The sequence below is a fragment of the Strix uralensis genome, chromosome 7 (genome assembly GCF_047716275.1).
Source record: "Strix uralensis isolate ZFMK-TIS-50842 chromosome 7, bStrUra1, whole genome shotgun sequence".
In the NCBI taxonomy this organism is placed as follows: Eukaryota; Metazoa; Chordata; class Aves; order Strigiformes; family Strigidae; genus Strix; species Strix uralensis.
The window spans coordinates 35,235,269-35,254,832 of record NC_133978.1 but is presented as its reverse complement, the minus strand read 5'-3'; the positions used below and the strand labels follow the sequence as shown (position 1 = coordinate 35,254,832).

Genomic DNA, 19,564 nt, shown 5'->3' with positions numbered 1-19,564 from the left:
CGCCGGTGCCAGGGACCCGTGCCCACAGCGGGGAGGAGAGGTGGCCCAGGCAGGTTGTGTCCGGACGGGGGGGCTGCGTGAGTTAAAGGAGAGGGTGAAATGCCTAATTTAATCCGTTTCTGGACGTCCTAAATCCCAGTCAGTATGTCTAAGCGTGCTGCGAGCCCTCCACAAAAGCGCAATACGTGGCGGGAGAGACGGGAGCCGGGGCCACCAAGCGCAGCCCGGAGCCGGGCTGGGCTGCGGGGCTCCGGGAGAGCCCCGGGCTCCTGCCCCGCCGGGGCACCCCTGGGGCCTCCGCCGAGCAGGTGGATTTCGTCCGAGGGGGTGTCGCTGCCCGGCCCGGCTCCCCCCGAGCCCCCAGAGCCCCTCATGAACAGGGCCTGGCTCTCCACGCAGCCAAGGCTCCCCGAGTGGGGTGCGCACACGGGGTGATTTCCACGGGCCTCACCACGGAGGAGACCAGCCCTGAAATCCTCACGCCCCTATTTCGGCCCTGCGCTGGTGCCACCGGGGGGGCCCATCTCGCCGGCGGGAGGGGGCTGCGGGGAACTGGGAAACGGCCTCGCTGCCCCGGTTCCCTCCCGCCGGCCCCGGGGAACAGCAATCCGGGACCGCCGCTTTAGTTTTTAATTTTCGACTCTAATTCAGAGCATCCTCTCCTCTCGCTCCTGACCCCCCCTCGTCGTCCCCCCCCCCACCTGGCCGCGCACCCCCAGCCGGCGGCCGGGGGCTGCCTGTCTGCGCTCGGCGCTGCACAAGCCCGGCCCGGTCCTCGCCAGCCGCTTTGTTTCGCACGTCTGTTTTCGTCTCGGGGAGGTCGGATTTGCGGTTCCCAAATGACGTTAGTAACGCGGGACACCAAGAAAAAGAGCGAATCCCCGGGTTTACACACGACGCCGTAATCCGCACCCATCAGTGCCAGACTCCGGCTCATCTGAAACGTCAACATGTGCGGAGGGAGCGGGAGAAAATACCGGAGCTGCGTGCGGGAGCGGTGAGCACCGCGGGAACGGCAGCGCGTCCCGCCGGGACGGACCCATCGGCCCCGACGCTCATCCCTGCACGCATCTCTCCCTGCCCGGTCCCTGCCTGTCCTTGCCCGGTCCCCGCCCGCTGCGCGGGGCGCGGTGGCGGCAGCCGCGGGCGCGGGTCCCGCTGCGCATCCGCGGGGCGGCAGCGCCCCCTGCCGGCCGCCGGGCAGCCCCCGCCCCCCCCCCCCCCCCCCCCCCCCCCCCCCCCCGCCGGCAACGGGGTCGGGCAGGGCCCGGCGGTGGCCCCGGGGTGCGGGCAAGCGGCCCGTGGGAGGCCTGCGCTGGCCCACCGCGGGGAAAAAAAGCCACGGGGCGCCTTTGGGACGCTTCATATAGATATATTTATTAAGCACATAAGGGTTTTCGGGTTTGTTTTTTCTTTCTTTGTTGTTTTTTGGGGTTTTTTTTGAAGGACACAGAGTGCACGCACACACCTACACGCACCCCCACGTGTGTATGCACACGCGTCTACGCACTTTAAATCCTCCCCGGTGCGATACCCGTTGGCACAGCGCTCATTCTAAGCCCCGGGATTTAAATATCCCCCAAACAGACCAGTTGCACCTCTCAAAACTGCAACTGCCGGGAAGCCGCCGCGACAGCTGCCAAACGATGGCTCCAGCCCCTGCCGTTTATTTTCACACCTCATTCAAAACCGTGGCTTGCTCCACGCCACGTGTGGCAACTTCTCGCCGTCGTGCGCGGTGCGCTATAGACGAGAGGCGATTTTGAACCGCGCCTGCCTTCCCTGCGCGGCTGGCGGGTTGACCTGCCGGCTCCATCCCGAAAGGGACCGTCCCGTTGGGGCTCCCCTGGCTTGGGAAAAGCTCGGGGTGTCGGCGGTACCGCACACCGGAGTGTTACTGCCCGTTTCCCGCACCCGGGTGCTGAACTTGCAGATAAAACAGGCTTTGCCCAGTACCAGCTACCCGGGGAGCCCCTGAAATTGCGGGGTTCTGACCATACCTCCTCTGTAAAAACCCGTGTCTGCCACGAGGGCTCTCCCTGGATGAAAACTCGCCAGACCCAAAAAAATAAACTAAAACAGAGGCAGAGCTGCAGACCAGGCAGAGGCTGCAGGTGTCCGGGCTCCGGACATCCCACGGGAAAGCGCTGGTCGTCTCGTATGGGAGCGAAAAGGTGCCCGAGCCTCCACCGATGGGGCCGAGGTTGCGTTTGCGTGGGAAGAGCGTGGGGGGGAAGCTCTTGCACCTGGTGTTTATTTTTCTTGGTGGAAGACGATGCATCCCGAACCCGAAACTCACCGTCCGTCACATAAAACCCCGCTCTCCACCTGGGCGGGACGTTAATTGCCCCGAGCGGGGCGGAGGGGGGACACGGGTGGACCCCGGGGGTGCGCAGCATCCGCTGCCCTGCGCGGTGAGGCGCGGAGCTGCCTGATCTCACCGCCTCTGGTCTCCTCGCTCTTTCCCCCGGCTCCTCGACTCCCCAGTTAGTGTTCCCCATCAGTGCCGCTCCTGTGCAGCGCAGCTGGGTTTTTCTTCTGCAGCCGGCAAGAGGGCGCGGAGCTGCCGCCCTGTCCGGGTGCCCCCACAGGTCCCACACCGGAGCCCCCGCAGTTCCCACACCGGAGCCCCCGGCAGCGGCCGAGGCCGGAGCGGCCCGAGGTGGCGGGGGGACTCCCGGGACGGGAGGTTCACCCCCGAGAGGGGGGCTGTAGTTACAAACTTTCCTAAACTTTCCTCCGGACTGAGCGCACCGCTGTCGGTACAGGGAGGGGGGTAAAAAAAAAGCAAACTAAAACATTTCTTCAAAAGCTTTCTTTCTAAGGAAAAATAGAAAATCACACTATTATTTAGCCCTAGTTCCGTTTGGCAGTTTTTGTCGTTACTGCTGTACTTTTAGTTTCTCATTCAGACATTACATTTTGTTAATTATTCCTTTTTAACGTGCTCCTAGAGGGCCCGATCCTGCGGTCCCGCCGACGCACGTTTGCTTTCCATTTCACGAAGCGTTTTGCTGGGCAACAGGGAGGGTCGCCGCTATTTTCTATCGGATCGAGGACTTTTTAATGCAACCGGCGGTGCCATGTGCAGAATTCCCGTGCTGGCCTCCCGCAGCGGGACGCCCCTGCCTGGCCCCGCCGGGGGGAGTCCCCGGGAAACCGCAAACGGGGCGACCGGTGCCGCCTCACCTGGCAGCTTGGGGCCAGTCTGCAGGAAAGTTAGCTCTGCTGGGAGTCAGCTCCCTCTCCTCCCTCTGCTCAACGGTCGGATCGTTGGGGGTTTTTTGTGTTCACTCTCGCCCATCGTTTGGGGAAATTCGAGCTTGCAAAGAGCAGAGAGTTTTCCGGGGCGATTCGCTCTGCACCCCCCACCAGCCCTTCCATCCACCCCAGACATCTATATTTGCATGAGGCAGGAGTTTGCAGTGAAAGAGACGGAACCACTCTCAAATAATTCTCCAAGCTTCTAAAGTATAGTGATTCATTATTAGCACATTAAGTGACATTTAGGATACCAATTAATAAGTATTTCATTTTAAATCATGCATTTTTTTCGAGGACTTGAAGTACGTAATTGCTTGCAGTGGCATCTTGGAATAGAAACATTAGTATCCCCCTCTCTGACACGCATAACCCCGCGGAATGCCTTCCCTAGCTGATGTGTGTTCCCAAATATTCCAGCTCGCAGGGATGTGCGCGCTGTGGAAGTCATACAGAGTGTAATAAAACAGAGCTCCTAAAGCAAAAGCGGCGGCTTCCGTGGATGTTTCAGGCCCCCGAGGCCCGAGGTGGCTTTTTCTACGCGCTTGATGTATGTCAAACAGATACGTGGGGGCTTTTGCTTAAACTGTGTGTGTGATTCCATCGGGCTACCGCTCCGTTACGTTGTGTTGGATGCTCCCATCCAACAACTGCGTTCAGCCTTAGAGTAGTTCCGAACTAAAGGCGCTTTTACAGTCTAATTATTTTTTTTTTCTTTCCTGGAAGGGGAAAAAAAAATAAGGAAAAGCTCGTTTCGGAGTCTTAGAAAACTTCAGCTGGGTGCAGCGCGGAAAGGAGGGGATACCTGGGGCAGGGGTGCCGGCCTTTCCCCGGCTCACTTCGGGGGCCGTTCCCCTCGGGGGGCCGCAGCTCGCCCGCCCCTCGTCCGGCTCTTTTCGCCGCGGGAACAACGCGGAAGGTCAGGCCGCTGCGGGGAGTCACCGCAGACGTGCGGCGCCCGTCTCCGCGCACCCTGCTCCGCGGGCGCGCACCGGGCTGCGAGCGGACATGGACCGCGGTGCTCGGCGGAGCCGTTGGCAGCCGCCAGCCCCTCTCTCCGGAGCACCGAGGCCCAGCAGCCGGTGCCGGGGAGCAGGGCTGCGGGCAGTCAGCAGGACGGCGGCCCCGGGCCCCGGCCGCGCCTGCCCGGGCCGCGCTTTGCCCCCGGGACCGGTGAGCTCGCCCGGGCTCGGTGCAGGGCTGCCGGCGGCAGGCAGGGCGCCTCGGGGGCTGCCGCGGCTCCTCCTACCTCCCCTCTCCGGCCGTTCAGGCGGCGGAATAGCAGCCGGGAATGGACAGTGACCCCCCCCTCTCCCCACTCCTGCCAGGGCCGGGCCGTTTGGTGCTGCAATCCAGCGAGAGTCTGAACTCGAGGGGTAATTTTCTCCATATGGGGCAAGCGAGCGCGCACACGGCGGCTATCTCCCGAAATCGCCCACCTCCAATTGCTTTTCACTTTCCACAGACAGTTACAAGGAGAGGACAAAAAATAATAATGATAACAAAAAGATGATAGGGTAAAGAAAGTGGTTGGGTTTTTTTTAGTCGCAGGTCGCGGAAGGCAGCCGGAGCTGCGGGCGGAGCGGGAGAGCCGCACCGCGCTCCGCCGAGGGCTCCGGCCAGGGGCCGCGGGGGTCCCGGGGAGGGATTGCTCCCCACAGACGAAGGCAAGGGGTCGGCAAGGCAGAGCAGGAGCCTGGACCTCCTTGTAGGAAGGACTGCGTGAGGCTGCGAGGGGTCTGCTCCGCACGCAGCGCCGCAGCGGAGCTTCGCTGCCGAAAATCTGCTCCGCAGCCTCCCCGCGCCCAGCGCAGCGCAGCCAAGCCCCGGGTAGCGCTGCCCGCAGCTCCCCGCATGAGTAGAGCAAAAAACGGGCAACGGAGGCACCGTGGCAGGCAGGCAGGCAGGCAGACAGGCAGGCAGGCAGACAGGCAGGCAGGCAGCGCGCCCCGGGCCGCCGAGGGGGAGACCGGCAACAGGGAGAAGGACCACCCGGTCTCCCCGTCCCACCTCCCCGGGAGGTGAGCGCGGGAGAGTTTGTCCCCCCTTTTGCTGTTATTTCAGAAGAAGAGAGAGGGGAGAGGAAGAGGAGAAGCGTGCGGAGGGTTTGGGGAAGGCTCCAGCCGGGCCGCGGTGTGACATGGCGGAGAGGAGCGGAGCCGCTGCGCGGGCAGCGGAGCGGGGCGCAGTACGTGACCCTCCGGGGGGACGCCCGCAGTCGATATAATGTATTTTTCATTTTTTTTAAGGTATCAGTGAAACTAACAGATTTATTTGCAGTTCGCTCTTTCCAGCCCAGCGAACAAGTCCACGCACCAAGAGGCGAGGATGTTTTACGGAGGTGGCAGATGGTACCTCGCCTAGTTCCCCACTCGTATCACGACGGGACCCAACTGCTCCACGAAGTGATCTTCCAGATTTAGGGAGGTTCCTTACAAACGAGCAAACCCGATGTGTTCATTTGTCTGTTTATTTGTTTGTTTGCAAGAGTTGTGCCGTTTGCCCGCTTGCGCTCTCACTGCGCGCTGCTGCAGGCAAGTCCGCTCCCGGCGACCGCCGCAGTGACGCTGAGTTGAGGAAATACTACAGGTGTTACTGCGGTGTTTGGGAATTAATTCTCCTTCCTTCTCCCCCCTCCTCCGTCCCGGAGTTATTTCCTAGCCTACCCAGATAGCTGGGAAAGGGTCCCACATACCCCGGAGCTGTAAAGTGAGCGCTGAAATACTTGATCTCACTGATCTTTGGAGAATTAAATCTGGCCTCATTTTACAGGAGGAAGCGAAGTCAATCTCGGAGGTTTTGCGAAGAAAGGCTGTTATTTCCTAGCGGATAGGCGTTTAAGTTGTTAAATATTAGTTTTTAATTACATATTGTTCTTTTTAAAAATAATATTTATACTTCGGTGCGTGCAGGTATTCAACTGAATTTTCGAGCCATCGTCTAACTGTTCTTTCCACGACTGATGGAAAATAGCCCATTGTACGAGCGCCCAGCTATGTTTCTTTAGCAGACGGCGCTTGGCGTGTTCACCATTGTCCTCCGTGCCCCTCACCGAGGCCGCCGGGCCCCGTCGGGCCCGGGGCTTCACACGCCCCGCGGGCGCGGAGAGGGCGCCCGCGGTGAGCCCGGCTCTGAACCCGCACCGCTCCGCGCCGGGGCTGCGCGGGGTGTGTGTGGAGGGGGGGCGGCTGAGACGAAACTCAGCCGCGGAGCACGGGTGGGAGCAGGAGAGGAAAAGCCAGAGAGCGAAGAAACTCGGGAACGAGGACTAGTGATGATGAATAAACCCTTCGGTACTAAACGTAGCCGCCAGCCCCACGGGGATGGACGAGCTGCCCCACGAGGTCCCCGCGGCCAACCGCACCTCCCGTCCCCCCGCGACAGGGATCTGGTGGCAGGGTCGCTGCAGGCGCCTCCGGCCCTTGAGGGGCTTCGTGGGCGGCCGAGCTCGGAGCTCAGCCCCGGCTGCGGGGCTGGGGGGGGGGGGGGGGGGGGGCGCGCCCCGGCCGTGATTTACTGCACATGTGGAGGAGGGGGTGTCCCCCCTCGGCTCGGGTCCGAGGGTGCTCTGTGCAAGGGGCTGATCCGGCCCCCCCCAGCACCCTCAGCTCTGCTCCTTATATAGAAACACCACTGCTGCTTTCTTTTCGGCCGAGCCCGTTTGTAAAAACTTCAAACGGAGGTTTTGCGCCCCCCCCCCCACCCCCAGCAGTCTTCCCCCATCTGAGGAGGCCATTCTGCAAAATGGAGCCTTCTTTCCCCCCACCCCGCCGCCCCCAGCCCTCCCCATCTCCCCTCTCTGCACCCCGCTGTCTTTCCCCCCTTTTCCCCGAGCAGTAGGATTTGTACCCCCTCCGGCCTCAGCATCCCCCAGGACTGGGCCACTGCTCCCCCATGCAGCCCCCAGAGCCACAGAGCGGGGGCGAAGGTCCCTTGCAGTGGGTCACACTCTGCTTTACGGAGAGGCACAGGGACCTCTGGCAGGACAGGTAAACCCGCTTTAAAACCAGTGCTACAGACACTTTGCACCGGAGCTGCCTGGTTTGGAAGTCAAGTTTGTGGGTTTGGAGCGGGTGAGAGACTTATTCTGGCGTGTAAATATTTCTGCTCTCCATAAACTGGCAGAGTGGACTAAAATGAACACATGTGGTTCAGCATCTGTTTAGCTAGATGCATCTCACAGAGGAATATTGGCTTTTCACCTCCAGGTCCTAAATGGGAAATAAAAAGAGGTTGGTGTCCTCTATTCTGTTTGCAATTGCCTATCCCAGGATTAAAGAGATCTCCATTTTACTGGCTGTCTTTCATTTAACTGTTTGGAGACCAGAGATGGAAAATATTTGCCGAGAAGAAAAGAATAGCTGCATGGGATCATTTGCAATTCAGTGTGAAAATATTCTACCAAACCCATTTCTATCCCAGTACAGTTGAAAAAATAGCACATAGCCGTCAACAGCCCATTCCGCTCTGCTGGGCAGCACGGAAAGTTTTAGGCAACTAAATTCCTAATGGGAGACAGCAGCAAACAGCACAATCCTGTCTTTGACTGAACTATGTGGCAGCTTTAATTGCTAGAAATGTTAGTAATGGCTAAAATACTACGGTTTTGGTAAATGGGAGACTTCCCATGAATGGTAAATGGTATAGCCTGTATGGACAGAAACCAAGAGAAGCATTAGCTTCAAGTGGCACACTTGGAAGCGCAGAGGAATGAGCACTTGGAAGGGAGTCAGGATAAAAGCAGAGCCGTCCAGCGCCGCACGCAGGGTGTGTGCTTGAGAGAAGCACATCCACAAACAGCTGCTTTTCAAATTGACGCTGACAAAGAAATGAGCGTCATTTATGTTTAAATACCTTTTCGTTGTCACCGCCACCGTGGGCAGAACATTTCATATAAAAATACGCTTCGTCAAGCATGAGCAGAGCTGACCACCCTCGAATGGCCCCCAGAGCCTTGGCTTAGTTCTTGTGGAGAGCTCTGCTCCTGAGGCTGGGAGCAAATCCCTCAGGCCCGAGTTCCCTGGCCTGCTCCCGGCTGTGCTCACCCCGGGCCTGCGGGGATGCCGCAGTTGGACAGTGCCCACTTGTGGCTGACCTTGTTTGAAGCAGAAGATGCAAAAAGGCCCTGCAGGGAGAGGTCAGCCAGAAGACTCTTGGAAAATGCAGTGCTTGGCTTGTCCAAAGCTGATTCTTGCTTGCTTTGGACACCCCAAAATGGAGAGCGAGGGAGGAAGAAGGGAATTACAGGCATCTGCGTATCCACTCTGCATTAGACCTGCATGTGAAGGATCCCGCAGGAGCCCCAGTGCTCATGAATCCCATGGCCGCACTGTTCACTGGAGTCATGTACAGCTCAATGGCACTTTGATACTCTGGCATCTAAAAGCCTTCCTGGAGGAGCGTTTTGTTATGGATTATTTGTTTGCCTTGCAATAGGACTCCATTATGACAGGCTCCTCTTAAATGCACAGATGACAGTTCCTGGCACAGGGGTCTAAGAGGGCAAAGTAAGTGTCTGTGTCTTGAACAAAGCAAGAAGGGAACGTGTCAAAAGTACAGTAAGCAACAGATGAGAAACGGTGAAGCTGAGCACAAAAGCACACTCCTAACTCCAGCGTACTGATTATGAACTCTTTTCTGCTCTGCTAAAGTCAGTGGTAAAAATGTCTCTTGATTCTCAGAGCACAAGATGAAACCTTATTGCACGATGATTTAATGATCACATTTAGCTCTCAAATAGTGTTTCTCACCTTGCTTTTCTCTACAGTCTTATACATTATTTGGTACAGAGACAGAACCATCAGGGATGCCAAAAAGCAAATCACAGGACAAGCTGTAGAAGCAGGACATGCAGCCATGGTGAAGGTGTCTTGCGTACACAATTTAAGACTTACATTGCAACACTTACTCTCTGAGCTACTGCATCACTATGAACAATGCTTCGTTAATACTTCCTATAGAAAATCTCCTTTCATACTTAGAACAATTAAATAGTTAGCAAGTCATCAAAAAATGGCCATGTGAGCTCAGAGGAGGGAGCTTACTACCAAATTCCCTTTCTGAAAATGATGCTGTATAACCCATACTTGTGGTCAAAACAAAGGAAGAAAACTGAGGCCTTAGAGGGAATCAATCACATCAGATTTATTTAGTTTTGTATTTTTCCTGATTTTCCCAACTTTTTCAATAGACTCTGAATCCTCATCTGTTATTCTTCAATTAAGTCTCAGACAAGGGCTAAGGAACTATAGCTCCAGCTACAGCCTCCTACTTCACCTTAATCAAAACTTGCCAGTAGCCAGGGAAGCTCGCTGAAACGAATGGGAAAGGTAAAATGCTTGCAGATACATATCCACTCAGACCTATCCTTCCTCTTCAGCCGCATCAGACTGGAGACTGCACCTTAACCAACGATGAACTCCACCTTCAGCTCCAAGCACGTTTCTTGCTGTCAGACATGTTCTAGAGAAGATGCAGACTGTCATTGTTTCTGAGCAAACTATTCCCTTAAGGCTGTCTGTCGAGCAACTTTCCTGAGCCATAAACATGTTCTGCAATTTAGATCAGAAACATTAGCAACTACCAAACAAAAACATAAAACACACGCAGACAGCCAAAATAGAATAAATAACTGGTCAGGCCTCTGCTATGCAAATACTTTCAGTTAGGTAAAGCAGTGCTACATTACCTTCAAAAAGTTCATTAAAAGGTCCCCTGGAGCTGTGTTTTTTACCCACAGCAGTCAGTTTTCAGGTCACTCGCCATGCAACCTGCCAGAGATTGTTGGGCGCCAGCTGTATTACTTGGCATTACTGTTTGCATTACTGTTGTGCCAGGCAAGCAGACTCTGCAGCAGGAGACAGAAACACAAAACAAAAGGATGGTCCCTGCCCCAGAGCACTTCCAGTCTTAATCTAAGATGTAAAAAAGAGAGGGGGAAAAAAAAAATAAAAAGGGAAAGAAAACAGCAGGTGGAGACAGGGAAGGGAAAAGAAAGGATGAGACAGGACTGATTAGTGTGATACTGAGCGGCCTCAACACAACAGCTGTTATCTGGCATCAAATTCTTCGTGTAAGTGATGGCTGGATGGGGCCTATAGGGAACTTGCCAGCACATTTTACCACATGAGCCATACGTTCTGTGTCACAACTGCCAAAAGCGCTTTGGGGTTGTAAGGATGGTTTGTGGTTGTGGCTTGGCAAAAATTATAAGGAGGCAAGAGTGTGTGTCTTTCAAGTGTACTGATATGCCAAGAATAAAGAAAAAAAATTAGCAAGGCTCTCAAGCCCAGTCCCTGTGACACTATCATGAAAAGAAATGTTTATTTATAACAAGAGAGCAAATTTGTGAATCACAAAACCTAACTGGCAGCCTCAAGTGATTTGGAAGAATCAGTTTGAAAGTCTTTCCCCTCCTCCCCAATCTATTCAAGCTGCAATTGCAGGCTAAGTCACTTTGCGTTGATTAGCAGCCCACACAGAGCTCTGCAAGCCTGATTTTTGAAGGGAGGCTGGGAGCAGCATTTGGGAGCTCCTGGTTCCTGCAAGGGACTGCCAGATGTTCACAGGAGGTTGTCACATGGTCGGGGTAGGAGCTGAACTGCCCCATTTTTAATTTTTTTTTTTTGCTTGCGCGTATCTGGCACAATGCGCACCTCAGTTTGGAAACCTTGACCCATATTAGGTTACACTTCTAGTTAAAAAATCGTTCATGTCAGTTTGAAAACCACATCCTTCAAAACATAATGTACTTTAACATTCTTTCGCTCCCCCCTGCCCCATGGCCTCTAATTTAGTAGGGTTTTAAGAGCATCATGTGCTTGAACTCTGAGCTGCTCCCAGGCATCTAAAAAAGTAATTGGAGTATTTAGGCTTTAAATGGATTCTCTTTTCAATCTAAATAGTATCACACATCAGAGATGTCAGTATGAGTGGTTGAAGAGAGATTAGAAATTCTCCTAAACAGTCTGGTAATTAAATCATCTATCCATCCACATATTTGGTTGAAGAAGCTCTGACTGCCCTAGGCCCCATCTCCTCTGTGCTCCCACCACCTCAGAGTATGAGATAGAAAAAAACAGTCCTGCCTGAAGACACTGGGTGTCAGTCCTGCTATCAGCTGTTCATTTGGGATTTCTCAGGACCTCTCCCTGAAGGAATACTGCTTTCTCAGTGGAGACTCCTGAGCCCAGACCCAGGCAGTTATTTTGGTGCCCAACTCTAGCCAGCAGCTGATGGAATTAGACACTAAAAAACAGTCAGAATTTATGCCTTCATCTTTTTATTCCTCACATACAGTATCTAGTGCCTATCATTCATTGCAAATAGGAATATGGTACGTAGTGGCTAAATTCTGCTCCAAGTTCAGACCTCAAAGCAGTCATTATAATTAAGCCATATTAGTTACTTATTTTTTTAGTTTCTTTTTCTGAGCTCACAAGTTTTTATCTTCTCTTAAAAGAGGCATGAAAAACAGCAGGAATGGCCCTGCCTCACATGGGGTAACGGCTGGTACCACTGCACAAAGTGGCTGAGGATGCACTTGCACTCTGCCCCTCAAGTGTCCCCCTGCCACTGGACAGGTTATCACTGGAAGGACATTACAGCAAGCATCAGATTGCTCAGCAACATGGTGGTATCCTGCACATACACTTTCTGGAAAGTCTAACCTGCCAATATTTACATAGCAAAGATATTTTAAATAAAATCAATCCTTTATCTTTCCGCTTACCTCATTCTAGACCCGCATATTAAGTTTAAAACAGTACACACCTAAAGTAGACTTCATTGATTATGAGTGGCCCAGATGATCACTCTTCAATGTTCTTAACTATATCAGCTTAATTTTCTTTCTTTACTTTACTTACAGAGGAGCTGATACATGGATGTTCTCACTTTCTGTTAGTGGAATAAATATGGACAGCTGTATGCAGAATCAGTCCTGACACAGAAACAGAGATAGGCCCTTTTCCTACTCCTTTCTTTCTAAAAATATCAAAAATATGAAGAGGTCAAGAACTTAGAAGGCAATGCAAAAGTTTTCCTGTACTATCATTGTACTTAGTAATGTGGAAATGGTAACAGCAGCTTTTTTGGCAACTGCACCCTTCTTATTATAGTAATTGCTACAATAACTCAGAAATATACCATCTCAAATACACATGCCTGGCTATAACAATAGATAATAAGATTTTAAAGACACCAGTACTGAATCTAATCATACCAACTAACTCTTAGCAAACATTTTGTCTTAAAAACCTGACAGGGTTCCTCTACTTTGTCGTTATGCCTGTGTGGTCCCCCTTCTGAGCATGACAGAATGAAATGTTAATCCTAAACAATGACATCTCCTGGGTGGATTTTACATTCTGCAAGATCAGTTTCTTTACGCCTGAGAAGGAGTTTGGTGACTCACACCAGCCCAGTAACCAGAGGTAACTATGCAATATATACAGTGACTCCAGCAGATTCCCCAAGGGCACTTGTTCCACACCCTCTGCCACGAGTCTCAAAGCAGCCATGTGCTGCTGACCAGATTTCAGATATTTCATATAAAAGACTGAGACTCACAGTTAGCATGTCTTAGCCACCTGGGCTTGGGGCATGCACATCATCGAGGGAGAAAATTCCTGCACTTTAAGTGCAATTTAAAAATTAGATTAATGTTTTTTTAAACACTCCCCTCCCTTGTTCTGAGGTAACAGCACCAAAGCAGTCATGCCCAATGACTCTGAGGGTCAACTGAAGGGGCATGATGAACCATCTCCCTTCCAAGTGTCTGCAGTCTCTACATTTGCTGTTTTATTTGGACTTTCTGAAAATGATCTTCAATGAACTGAATTACTTTCAGTTGTAAATCTAAGATGGAAAAATGCAATATTAGGCATATCTGGCTCACCATCCCTCAAGTAATATCCATATGCACATTCCTTCCCCTTGCCAATCTCTGTTTGCTCATGATTCTGCTAGATTTTAAGCAAAGGACCTTGCATATGGTAGCAGCACTCCACTGGTCACAATTCAAGGCAGCTGCAGTTTTCTAAATGAAATACAATGTGGAAGTCCTTAAAATAAACAGAGATGCTCGGACTTTTAAGTACAGAAGTGTTTGAGATTCACTAAATATACACAACAGCTCATTCTTTGTGCTTCCAAAGCTCGCTGGAGGAGGCAGGGCTTGTCATTTACTATAGTAATTATAATGATTCATTATTATGATTATTAATTATAATCATATAATCACAGTAATGATTAATAATTATAGTCATTACTATTTCTATTAGAAGAGATCCTAGAGGCCCCAGTCAGAATAGTGGGCCTCATTGTGCTTCATATGGTAAGGACAGATGATTAGGGGCACCCTAATGACATGGGGACTGTGGTCAAGGACCCGGATCCTTCAGATCTGAGCACTGCATTTGCTTCACGCAATAGGCACACTGTGGTGCGGCACCACGCGGGGTGTGGATGGGGATGTGCAGTGTTCTCAGGAGTGGGGTGTCAGAAGGCAGATGATACTCCAGGGAATGGCAATGGGACAGTGACTGGGAAAACACAAAGCGATAGTTACAGCTTAGAGAAGGGACCTGTGGCTGCAGTGTTTGCAAAAACAGCCTGCTTCTATGCATCTCCTGGTCCTCCACTTTGTGACAACCTTGTGCTTGGGTGAGATGGGGTACTGTGACTAGCACTGCCTAACTTCAGTGGTTTCCAACTCATCAGGCTATTTTCGCCTAGTCAGCTCATGTAGATGTACTTCTCTAGGTGTTTTCCTGCCTTGACTTGTGATGGACTTACTCCCTTCTCCCCCCTCTTCCCCACCACTGCCTCCCCATCATCCACGTGATTTAAACTTGGGACTTCGAGATGTAACAATACCACCCATACTTGTGTAAATGTTCATTACATCACATTATACCATAACTTCTGCCAAGCAGGGGACAACAGTTTGTCTTGTCTGCCTAGGCACTGCCTGCAGTAATTGCTGAGCCTGTGACCCTGCGTAGTACACTTTGTTCACTCCTGGAGTTTGCTCTCTGTAGCAGTTTAACACAGTGCATGCTAATGCAATAGTCTAATATTGCATACTCAGAAGCCTTCTGAAGCCCAGGTACTACCAAAATTACTGGGCCTAATCATAAGTGTAAAGATAAGTGTGTGTAAGCCTTTGCAAGATTAAGCCCTTGGCCTTTTGTTCTGCCTAAACGTAAATTGCTGCTTTCTTGCCACCTCCTTGTACGTGTTTGGCTTTGAAGATGCAAAAGGTAGGGAGCTCTGCATCCAGTGCTGCATTTTCTCTGTTCTTCTCCAGTCTGCTCTTAAACTGAAATTTCTCAGGTCTTCTAGTCTAGTCCCAAGTTTCTTGGTTAGCCAGGAAAAGCTATTGGGATTATTTTATTTAGAGACTACAGGGCCGATTCAACTAATGTGTTGTGAGCCAGTCTGACTTAATGAACTTTTAAAGTGTCTATACTAGCTCAAGTGACAGAAACAAGGAAAAAAGTCCTTTTGTAAAATGGGTGAAAATCCATTACTTCAAAAACTGGGGAATAAAAAAATGATGATGCTTTATACATCTCCCCCCAACTCCCCCAAACAGGGGGAAGCACAAGTGATAATAGGCTTACCTTGTTATTATCAAACATTGAAAAGTTGATCTCCTATTGCACAGGCAGATCTGCTGCAAACGTCATTAGGAGAATTAATGAAAGTACATTTGGCATGTGCTCAATGACACAATGCAAAAGAGAAAAACAAGAGCAGCCCTGGAGGTGTGTTGGTTCTTTCAGTAACGCAAGAAAAGGGACTGGCTGGCACTCAGGTACAGATGTCCTTGTTTCTGGGGGACAGTGGTGCTGTTTCATTGCCCAATGTGATGCGATTCTTCAGGGAATTATTTTGCTATTAAAAAGTTTTACATGCCTAGGTATTCTCAGTTAAAACTTCCATGGAAAGAAAATCTGAGGCTGGATAGTGAAGTTTGGAAATGACAAAGTTAAAGCTTTCTTATGATCCAGTCCCTGATTACGTGATCACATATGTATGCTTAACAGGGAGCGAGGCAGAGTTGGATGCTCCAAGTGAGTGAGTTATGGTGGAGCCTTGTCTGATTCACTACAAAGGTTGGATGGTATGCACTCTATGAGACATGTGGCCGCACAGCAAACAATGAGCATAAAAATAAAAACTGAACAGCTGCCTCATTTGCTAAGCACGTCCATCTTGTACATTGAGCAAGTCTGGGTTCCTGCGGGGGAAAAAAAAAAAAGCGTCTGATCGTATTAGCTATATATATACACTGCATGCGGATACATCAATATCGGATGCTTTATAAGGCTGGGATATGTCCTGGACTCCAGACAGATATAAGAATAAAAGACATCTTAGAGAATATTGCATTTTTTGCAACATGTGTTGGCTCAAAGGAATTGTAAAGGAAGTAAATTAAATACTACTAAGAATGTATATATTTATAGCACTTTTCATAGAAAGATCCCAAACACCTCCCAAAAAATTAAGCTTCACAACATTGCTGTGATCCAAGTAACAAGCATCGTTTCTTTCTAATGTGTGAAGTGAATCAGGAAAAGACCAGGTAATTTAACCAGACCATCAAGAGCAAGAATGTCTGAATTTTAGGCTCACATTTTAACTCTTAGACAAACTGTCTTCTATGAAAACATCCAGGGAAGCTATTGATTTTCATGCTTCCTTGCCCTTCTCCAGCAATCCAGCACAGTGCTCAGGCATATGGTTAATTTAAGGCCATTGATTGTTGGCCTGTGTTTCTGAAAAACCTTTTGGCATGAGGTACATACAGTTTTGAGCAAAAAGTAGGTTTATAAGAGCATTGGTCATTTTACCAACTGTGCCTAGAATTTCCTGGACGTTATGAATGTTCAGCTGAATCCCCAGTGTCAGATTGCATTAAAAGACTGTCCTCAAAAAGGAACATTCCAAATTTCCATGATCTTTGCCAGTTTCCAACGATTTGACGTTTATTTGAGCTATTGTGCAAAGTTTTCTGTTGAGTCAGATCATTCAGAACTAGCTGCTGGGACCACAGAGTGTCAGCAGAACATAATTCATTTGTGGCTAAAGGCAGCACAGTTTATCGGATAGGTAATGCTTCTTCATGCCGAGATATGCCACTGGGAAATTTAGTGGGTTTTTTTTTTCTGTTAAAAAACCAGGAATTAAGCATTCTGTGGCCCCTTTGATTGCTCACTGGATCTCTTTAGGAGGAGAAATTTCTGCAGCATCTTTCTGGGTTGAGAAGGGAAAGGGAGAAGCAATATATTGATTTTAAAGAATGCCCCCAGCACCCTGTTTTCTGTGTTGTCCATGCTACCTTGAGTCTTTGTTGACTTTTTGGCTGATTTAGCTTTATCTTTCTGCTTCCTACATGTACACACACACCTGCTCTACCTCTGCCTTTTCAGTCTATTCCTAGGGGAATTCCCTCAGACTGCACAAAGTGCTCATACCAAGCTGTTTTCCCTCATAATAGAAGAAATACCCACCAAGATTATGCCTTGCTTTTGTGGCATGAACTACAGTTGAATAAAACTTCCCGGCTGCATAGTGAGATCAGGTCTTTGAGTACACGTATGCTTTATGTGAAAACAACTTGCCCATAAAGGTAAAGCAAGAAATTTTTTTTGGTGAACTGTTCTCGAAAGTAAGTACACATGGAGCTCTAATTGGCTTTTATCTCTGTAGATGGGACATCTTGGCTTCAAGATAGAGCTTGCGTGGCTTAATTGCTTAGATTCTAAGGTATGGAAGGCAAAGACTCTCTGTGCTTGTGTAGTACCTAGCAGTACTGGAACCAGACTGAAGTTCCTCAGCAAGACCTCAATGCAAATAATGAATGCAGCTACATAAGAGGACATTGAGTGACTCATTCTAAACCACAAGATGTTTGGACTGCAAATAAAGAAAGATATGCGGGATATAATCTGCTGTTGAGTTTTAACACAATTCCTGTTAACTCTGAGCTCAACACAGCCAGAACAATAGCAGGCTATAGATTTTGTTTCCGTCTCTGACATTTACTAAGCACTGCAAGACTAAAACATTTTGAAGGTTATATCCAGTGTCCTGCGGAACGAATGACAAATGTCAACTCTTACACTCTTGCAAGATCTGAGCAGGAATAAGACAACTCTATAGACTGAGGCAAGTTTATTATTACAAATACCTTATTAAATCTAAATGGTAATGGCATTCCAATTAGCTCATTGTTAGGAATCTTTCATGTTTGACTTTCATTTAGACTGATTACGGGAATAATGCAGACCCTGTATAAGTAATTGGCACAAAATAAAAGCGTTTGAGCTGCAAAAACCCTCCTAGAGGCTGCGCTCTTTAAAAAGAAAAAATAAATAAAAGCTTCCTATCTTTCCCAGCTCATGAGCTCTCTCTGTTCACCATAATAATGAGACAACCCATTGAGTCTCCTGTGGGCCTGGTGCTATCGGAGCTCCCTTTTTACCTACCCCTCTCTTCTCAGGAGCTGTAGGGGGGCTCCTTCCCTTTTACTCTCCACCATCCTATTCTCTGCTCCCTTCGTCGCAAGCCTCGGCACTGTTTTATTGATCCTGCTCAACTGTGGATTCTTTCACACCCAGATCACAGGCTAGCCTCCGTCTCTCCCACACCCTCCTCCTCCTCCTCCTAACAGCCCTGCAGTCTCTCCAGACGAGCAGCTGGGAACATGCCTTTCTGTGTCCTGGCTCCCTTCTCCTTGCAGAGGAAAGGTGTTTTCTTTTGCAGCAGAGCTTCCATGAGCCTGACAGAGGCTATCGATGACTCCTCACAGTGGGCTCCTGCTTGCCTCCTTCAGAGGGAAAGATACGGGAAAGGACTTTTTCAAGACTTTGCTGTAACCTGGGACAGAGATTTTCCTTTCCTCCCCTGGCAGAAGGAGGTCCAGAGAAAGAGCACCCACCAAGGAGTCCCTTTCTCCATGGGGAGGGCCAGAGCACAGCCCTTGGAGAGCTCAACCAGGCTGGTGAGTCCTGGTTTCCCACCATGAGTTAAGATCCAGTTGAGCAAGGGTGCACCCAGTCCAGAGTACCTGGCTTACAACTGGGTGCGGGCTGATGAGGAAACATCCCGCTGCAAAAGGCACTGGTTTCAGGGAAAAGTATCCAAAACTGTTGCCTGGAGTCTCAGCTTGTTAGGTTAAGAGAAGGAGCAGCACAAGATATTTGGTAAGAAGAGAGGAGGCCACAAGCATTAATCTCTGCCAGGCCTCCCTCCTCCTTCTCCGACTAATCTGGTGCCAGCCCTTTCCTGCTTCTGAGCACAGAGGCCACAGCAGAATGTGCAATGTAAGAATGTTTTCCTGCTCTTCTTTCTGACTACCTCCGTCACACCCTGCTCTGCGCTGGGCCCAGACACAAGCCTGCAACTTCTGCCCCTTCCCACGCCACTGCGGGTGGGAAGGAAACCCATCAGGTGGGCTGTGGGGACCCAAGACATACTCCAGCCATTTCCCCACCACTGGGATCGAGCTGGGAGCAGCGCTCTGGATCACAGCTTCCTGGCACTGTAGACACAGCATGTGTTAGCCGTATGATGGTACGCCAGGAAAGGTCTCTCTGGTGTGGGGAATAGAAGGGCCAGCAGTTCCTACTTGGGAACTATTTGGCTTCTGCAGGGCTCTGGACGATGAGCTAGGAGCTACACGTAAGCAGCAGCAGAAGGGTTTTGGGGAAAAGCTGGGGAAGTAGATGTCAACAGCAGGCAGCTATAGAATAGCAGGTACTGAAAGCTGGGACCAAACTGTCTGAAAGCTGGGCCAGGATCTGTCCTGCTGCTCTCAGAGGAGCAGCTGGTACCCATGGCACAAAGGTGTTGGACTAATTGGGCAGTGGAGCAGGGCCCAGAAAGGTTTTGAAATCCCCATCCTTGGAGGTTCTCAAGACTCAGATGAAGAAACCTGGTCTGAACTCAGTATTGACCCTGCTTTGAGCAGGAGCTTAGACTGGAGATTTCTGGAGGTCCCTTTTAGTAGTAATTGTATGACTGAATATGGGTTGGGAACAGCTACTTTGTTCTCTCCATTTGGTGAAAGCATCTTTTATTGTTGACAGCACTGATGGAAAAATCTCTTCCATTACTGGAACTGTGCAGTGTTCAGAGAAACCTGCCTGTGCTGGAGGTGGTCTCCATGCTCATCAGACAACCAGCCTGCAAAACCGTAGATCAACTTGGTAATGCTTTGCATCTGATCTCCTACAGTGCCTCTGTAGGGTTGGGGACCATCAGCCTGCTGGTAGCATACCCTCCTGCC

General features: G+C 50.4%; 1 long non-coding RNA gene across 1 annotated transcript in view; it reads left to right on the top strand.

The window, feature by feature from the left end:
• Nucleotides 1-19,564, top strand: part of LOC141945673 (uncharacterized) — a 42,466-nt gene that overhangs the window by 1,554 nt on the left and 21,348 nt on the right. The window lies entirely within an intron of this gene.